The following is a 7,853-nucleotide window of genomic DNA, read 5'->3' on the forward strand; positions in this document are numbered from 1 at the left end:
TTACTAATTCTTGACCCTGGGTCCAAAATAGAGTTTCTATATATATATATATGTGTGTGTTTTGGAATCATTTTGCTTACATCAAAGAAATTTACATATGTCTGTGTTGCTGGTAAACGGTACCGACTTGTTACTTTAATACGTTGCCAAGAACTTATTAGTTTTGCTAGTTCATGTGTAATTAAATACGTTGCCAAAACTGGTTAGTTTTACTAGTTTGATGTTAGTTTCTTATGGCTCTTGTAACACTTTATTTATGATTGCTAACATTCAAGTTTGTGGGATCCAACTGAAACTCCGTTGGCACAACAGGTATGTTTTCAGAAACTTCCTTGTTTACCTAGTTTGCTGCTGTAACTTGTTGCTGTAATCATCTTACCAACTTCAAGTTTTGAGGATCCAATTGGAAGTCCAATTGCACAACAGGTACATTTTCAAAAATATATTTGTGTAACAGGTTTGCTGCTGTAACTTGTTGCTCTAATCAAGTTACTGACTACTCAACTGTTCAGGATCCAAGAGAAACTCCAATGCCACAAGAGGTTCCTTTTGTAAAACTTGTTTGTTTAACTGCTTTGCTGCTGCAACCGGTTGCTCTAATCACGCTACTGGCTACTCAACTTTTCAGGATTCAAGAGAAACTCCAATGCCACAACAGGTACCTTTTTCAAAACTTGTTTGTTTAACTGCTTTGCTGCTGCAACCGGTTATAATGATGTTAATAACTACTTTTCAGCATCCAATTGAAACTCTTTAATTCCTTGTTTGTTTAACTGGTTTGCTGTTATAACTCCCAGTTGAGATGTTTTGCTAACTTCAACTTTTCAAAATTCAGTCGGAACTTTAATGGGAAACAGGTTAGCCCAAGATCAAAGAGCGAGGTCCCCATGGACGTTGTATCATCCCACAGCAGTGGTACTGGCCCAATCGTGCATCATGAATTGCCAACTGCTGATGCTCTAGAGGCTAAACTATTGGTAGAAAGAGATTCTACTTCTGCACTTAGAGATGAAGTTGACATGTTGAGGAAGCAAACAGCACAATCACAAGCAGTACTCAAGACAACCATTAAATATTTGGTGGATTTCAAAACGAAGCAAGCTGAGATTGACCACATTGTTAAGGTCCTGAAGGAAAAAAGGAAATTAAATTCCCACTTGGTAAATAATAGGTGAAATGTTCTTTCCATCGTTGATGAACATTTGTGTTGTTTGTTCATGTAATCGATCAAACCATTTGTTTTAGAGATCATGTAATAATTGTTTTTTGTTTTTTGGTTTGTAATTCTTTTTTGAGCACAAGTCTGTATTAATTAATAAGACTCTGAGACATTTCATTTTGATTGTTGTGCCAGACCTACAAATATGGCAATCGGGTGAATGTGCATTCAGCAATAATAGTAGTATAGATGGTCCTTAAGTGGCACGCATCTGAAAGGGCCAAGATGCTATATTAGCTTTGCTAAAAAAAGGATGCTCTTCTAGCACAAAAAGTACAGCGGCCTGGCTTATGTATGTTAGTTGATATTATTGATCCATATACTCTATAAGTGTTCATATGTCTGTTAGTTTGGTACATTATTGGTTGATTGACTCGGTATTTTGAATCTTGAGACATCGCTTGTGTACATATCTAAATGGGAGTACACATTATGCTGCGTGTTACACTTAAGTTGGACATAAAGTGGTTTCAAATATTCGAATTCACCTTAAACTGGATTCTAGCTTCTGAATTCGAGTATCGGCATTTGTAAATCTTATTCATATATGACAGTGGAATACATCTTTGTCGTGCTTTTGAAGATATATAAAAACACATAGAATGATTTATAAAGATTCTTATAGGAATACAAAATGGATTCGAATTTAGTTGCCAGGGTAAACGTGGATGCTTATTGTCCCAAAATTCGAAAGAAGTGGCAAAATGTCCACTCCCACGTCGGCTGCTCTAAACTAGTGTTTGGGAGATGGAAATTACTGTCTACCCCTTACACGGACAATCCATCGGCCCGATTTCCACTGCTCTCAATAGGGGTAGGTTGGTAACTTCAATTAGACGTGACACGATCGCCTCTGAGTCCATTCCGACACGGTGGGCGCCAAACATGGGAGGCAAAACACATTTGATTCAAGCTTGTCCGAAAGACCTCTGCCTCTCCCTCCATTTCCCCATTCATACACGGTGGGCGGCAAAACAAACTCGACTCGGTCGAAATCGATGTAGGCAAATATTTTCAATAGGCGTAGGTTTGTAACTTCACTCAGACGTGACACAACCGCCCTACCTGTCAGCCCCATTCATACTCCGTGGGCGTCAAACGTGGGCGCCAAAACACCCTCTCCTCGCCCGAAATCGCTCTGGGCAAATATTGGGGAGATGCGAGATTACCGTCCTATCCCCAACTGACGAGATATCCAAATTTTAAACGGGGGCTAAGTTTGTAACTTTCCCATAGTTCAGACAGGCGCGTCCCAAAAACATGGTTCCATGTACCTATCCCTCTATTTTCCCATTCATACACCGTCCGCGCTAGAACACCATCCCCACACCAGCCTCCTCCGTCTGCCACCCCATCCATCGTCGCCGTCCTCCATCCCATCCATCGCCACCATCCTCCACCATGCCGGAGCACCTACCAAGACCGCGTCGTCCACTGCTAGAGATGAACGTTTCACATCCACGGCGATGGACCAGGAGCCTTGCATCGTGTCCTCTCGCTTCATCAGCGCCGACGTCCTCTTTGCCGGGGCCGCTCCCACGACCTTCTCGTCCACCGCAACGAGACTTATCCCCCGATGCACCCGCCTACCGTCGCAGATCTTCTTCAACGCCACCATCAGCCATCGCACTCCCGATGCCTACACGGCACCGCAAGAGAGGTGGTATTTCATATTTGCTCAACTTTTTGATCTCAACCAGAAAAATAGATCGTAACATGGTTACTGTACTTTCTTTTCAGCTCTTAGAATTTAGTTCTTAGTTTGAAGCAAACAATGGATGCTAAATAGCATTTCTGCGGTTTGCAGCTTTAAATCTGCCATGGCACAGTCATAATAGGGTTTAATTGATCATGCTTAGGGTTTAATTAATCATGTTGGTTCTGTGGTGGTTTCCTTAATAGAAATCGGAGGGGAAACCCTATTTTGCTAAAAAAATGCTTAGGGTTTCCCCCTTTTATTATCACTCACTGGTACGTGTTAGTGCTATACAAACGGTTTTGAACCCCTTTCCGCGACGGCATTTGGAACCGTCGCCTAGTGAGTGACGGTGATAGAGGGGTCCTTCCCACACGACCCAGAAACCGTCGGGGATAGGGAGCCTTGATGCATACAGTTGTCCCTATATAACCTTTTCCGAAATCTTGAATATCCCAGACGCTTCATCCTTGCTACTCGTTTGTGCTCGCATTGCCATCGCACTCGGAGTTTTGTGGTTTTACCTAAAACCAGGCAGATTCCAGGCACGGGAGTTTTCCAGGCAGATTCCAGGCACGTGAGTTTTTCGATGCCTGGCACATCACAAACAGTTCATGATTATAAAGAAAGAGGCAACAGACATTCCGGTTGCTGAACAAGGTGAAGCGGAATGGCCCTATTGTGCTCTCCTGGATGCAGAAGGCATGCAAGACTCTAGTCCAACCCCTTGTGATGGCCGGCCGCCAATCATGTAGTTTGAGAGGTAATCTTGAGTAAACTGCTTCAGGATCCACTGCAAAAGAAAAAAGATTCAGACATTGTCATCTAACACAACTCATTACGGGCTATAAAAAGAAGGCTACAGGGTTCTTACTTACCATCCTGCAGTTCACTGTTGTCTTGCATAAAGTGTAAACAAATAGTTCGATTGACGTCTTTGGACCCATTTTTGTAACAATCTTTATCAGTTTCCTCACTTGATGCTGGTTCATGAATATCTCATGGCCCCAGAAAGGGTCGAAGTGTGGAACTTTGGCAATGATATATGTACCTAAAAGCACCAAGTTAATATTAGAAGCTAAACAACAATTGAAAAATGATGTAGTACAACACTCCCTCCATCCCATTACATAAGATGTTATTACATGTATATCTAGACATCATCAGAACATTAAGGTAACACTCTTCCTTGTTGCTATGTAGCCTGGGATTGCATATTTAGTCATTCAGTACAATGTATGTTGCTATGTAGCCTCAGATATATTAAATATGACCCTAGTTAACCTACTGATAAATGGGTTACATATATATTCAGTGAAATGTCCAATTCGACGATTAATCCCTTATCAGCCCGAGGCTATATGGCACCAGCTACCGATATCCTGAACAGTGAGTACATATAAGCAATGCGATGAAACTAACCTCGATGAAAAACAACATTGTTCTCAATATTGTCCTGCATGAGTACATATAAAGGAATGTTAAGCACAACAGGCTAAACATCAAACAAATATATCCATGGTAGACAACATAATCTACAAATGATAGCTTCAGTGTGCAGGCTTAAGCACGCTAGTTAATCAAAACAAGAAGTGGAAAGGTGTGTTAACTGCATCAGGCATAACATTTAGAAACAAGCAAATAGTCATTCAAACTGGTATTGTGTAGGTCTAAAGTACACTAGTTATTGTAAAAAAAAGCCATGTTAACTGCAATATCCTTAACAACAACCAAATATCGTAATTCATAGTGGTATTGTTGAAACTGTTATTGATGAAATTGAACTGCACGGCAAATAGTTGCACATATAGAGTATCACATTGTGAAGAACTGAAATAAACAAGTCATAAGGCCATCTCTAGCCGATCCTTTAAAAGTTAAAGGACTAAAACCCTTAGTGGATATATATATATATATATATATATATATATATATATATATATATATTTGGCCTTTTCTAGTCGATCCCCTAAACTTAACGTTGTAAGCTTCAATTTGATCAAGTTCAAAGCAGGTTCAACCGAAAGTAGCATGCATTTAAACATAAACATAGATAGTTTTGCATAACCGAACATAAAACATAAATTTAAACTAAGCTAAACTACTTTCAGTCGAAGTAGAGGTCGAGCCAACGCTTCCTCGTCATGTACGGTGTGCCGCGAGCCGGGTCCGGGCTGGTGCCGTTGTCGGGGTCGTTGGGGAAGGCACTCCTCCACTCGTCGACGTCAATCTCCTCGTCCTCGAGGCCCACCTCAACGCCCTCCGTGCCGCCGCCTTCGACCTCGTCATCAGAGGAGAGTGCGATAACCTCGCCGCCCTCCGCGCCGCCTTTGACCTCGTCATCGGAGGAGAGCGCAATAACCTCGCCGCCCTCCGCGCCAGCAAAGATCGCCTACTCCGCCTCCACGAGCTCCGGATGCTGCCGGCGGAGCTCTTGCATGTAGGCCTCGTTGGCGGCCTCGAGGCGCTCCCACGCCTCGCGGTCTTTCTGCGCCATAGCCGAGCTCACCACCCCTGGCTCCGGCGGAACGAGGTCGACCGGATGTGTGCCGAAGGGGAAATTGAGCCTAGCCGCTACGCCGTGGTAGCGGACCTGCCAGCGGTCGTACTCCATGGCCGCGAGCTCGGCCGTGTGGAAGCTACCGAGCCACCGGCGGGTGTGGGTCTCCCGATCTGTAATCTCGGCGACCCACGTCCCCCACCGCCGTTGCCGGACCCCAAGGTAGGACCTCGTCGGCTGCCGGGTCCGAGGGAGGACGGGGAAGTCCTCGAACCAGCGTAGGGGCGTGGCGGCGGGCGGATCGAGGGACCGGCGATGGTGGATCAAGCCAACGAAGGATGACGGGGACACCTCGGCGGCCACCTCGTCGGCGTCGGGCGAAAAGGCATCGATAAACCTCTTTTTGGCCATTGGCACCTCGAGCTCCCCGGCACACAGGCAGAGGTTGAGGATGGAGGCGCTGGCGATGGCGGGGACCTACCAATGGGTTCGAGGGTTGTGTGTGTCTATGTGAGCGGAGGTTTTGGGGAGTGTGTGGTGCATGTGGAGGGGGGCGGGGTGGGGCAAGGTGGTGTTTGAGGAAATACTGCGGCCACTGAAAATTTTACTAGGCGGGAGTAACAAGGCAGGGCTACTGAAAATTTGGATCAAGGGCGAGCAGATATTTTTGAGATTGCGAGGGATGCAGAGGCGGGAGTAAAATGCTGGGGCTACTGAAAATTTGAATCAAGGGACTGAAGCAGAGCGGGAGTAACAGATATCGCACACGGTCCGCACATACTAATCGTGTGCTATCAAACATTAAAACCTTCCAGGCGGTAGATATTTTTTAGATTACGAGGCAGTAATATTTTCGAGATTGTGAGGGATGCAGAGGCGGGAGTATTTGGGGAGCGAGCTAGTGTGCTTGAGACGCCGGCTGTGGACTATAGCCGACGCACCTTCTCGCGTAAGCCATAGGCGTACTATACACCGACGGTGCTCCAGGATATTTTGTACTACATCTCACACGGTTGGTGATAATAAGCTGTGTGGGATCTACTTGATTTTTCATCTTGATTTGAATTACATAATGGGGTCATAGCGGCAATGGACGGTGTTTGTATTGCTAGACCTTTTTATATGCGGTGAACATGCAACTATATGTGTGTCGTAAAAGAATTGGAATTATTCAGGGTTTGTTTGGACATTTTATACATTAAACTGGTTTTTAGCCATTTCAGGTGCACAATTCAAAATTAAACTACATGCACATGCTCCGGTGCATATAAATTGGTTGAAAAATCAAATCTGTTTCCTTGGGTGCATGCTTAGGTCCCATGCAAGAAATGGGAACGAATCTCAAACACCAGGGCACTGTTGATTTGCCGGCAAAACGTTGAGATACCTGGTTTTTAAATTCTAGTAAATCCAAAACTCGTCTGAAATTCATGAAACTTGACATGGTATCATGGAGCCGCATCAACATGTCGTAGTAAAAAAATTGTCGCATTTGGGGCTGGTTTGGGTATAGGCTTCTCACAAACCAGAGCTTCTCACAACAAGCGTGATGGTTTCGGTAGGGAACGTGCCACCTTTGGGGACGAAACGATATCCGTTGCCTCTTATTGCTTTAAAAAAAATTCTAGTGCCAACATAGAACAACAGGAGTGTTGTGTTAAGTTTTGGAATTTTTGGGGTTCGTTTGGACATTTTTATACATTAACTAGGTTTTCTAGGCATTTTATGTGCATAATTCAATTTTGAAATACATGCACATGCTCCAGTGCATATAAATTGGTTGAAAAATAAAATATGTACCCTTGGGTGCATACTTAGGTCCCATGCAAGAAATGGGAATGAATTTCAAACACTAGGGCACTGTTGATTGTCGGCAAAACATTGAGATACCTGGTTTTTAAATTCTAGTAAATCCAAAACTCGTCTAAAATTCATGAAACTTGGCATGCTATCATGGAGCGGCATCAACATGTCGTGGTAAAAAATTTGTCCCATTTGGGGCAGGTTTGGGTATAAGCTTCTCACAAACCAGAGCTTCTCACAACAAGCGTGATGGTTTCGGTAGGGAACGTGCCACCTTTGGGGACGAAACGATATCCGTTGCCTCTTATTGCGTTCCAAAATTTTCTAGTGTCAACATAGAACAACAGGAGTATTGTGTTTATGTTTGGATTTTTTCAGGGTTCGTTTGGCCTTTTTTATACATTAATTGAGTTTCTGGGCATTTAATGTGCATAATTCAAATTTGAACTACAAGCACATGGTCCAGTGCACCAAAGTTGGTTGAAAAATCACATGTGTGTCCTTGGGTAAATTTCTAGGTCCCATGCAAGAAATCGGAATGAAATTCAAACATCAGGGCACTGTTGATTGCCGGCAAAATGTTGAGATACCTGGTTTTAAATTCTAGTAAATCCAAAACTCGTCTGAAATTCATG

The sequence above is a fragment of the Aegilops tauschii genome, chromosome 6 (assembly GCF_002575655.3).
Source record: "Aegilops tauschii subsp. strangulata cultivar AL8/78 chromosome 6, Aet v6.0, whole genome shotgun sequence".
NCBI lineage: Eukaryota > Viridiplantae > Streptophyta > Magnoliopsida > Poales > Poaceae > Aegilops > Aegilops tauschii.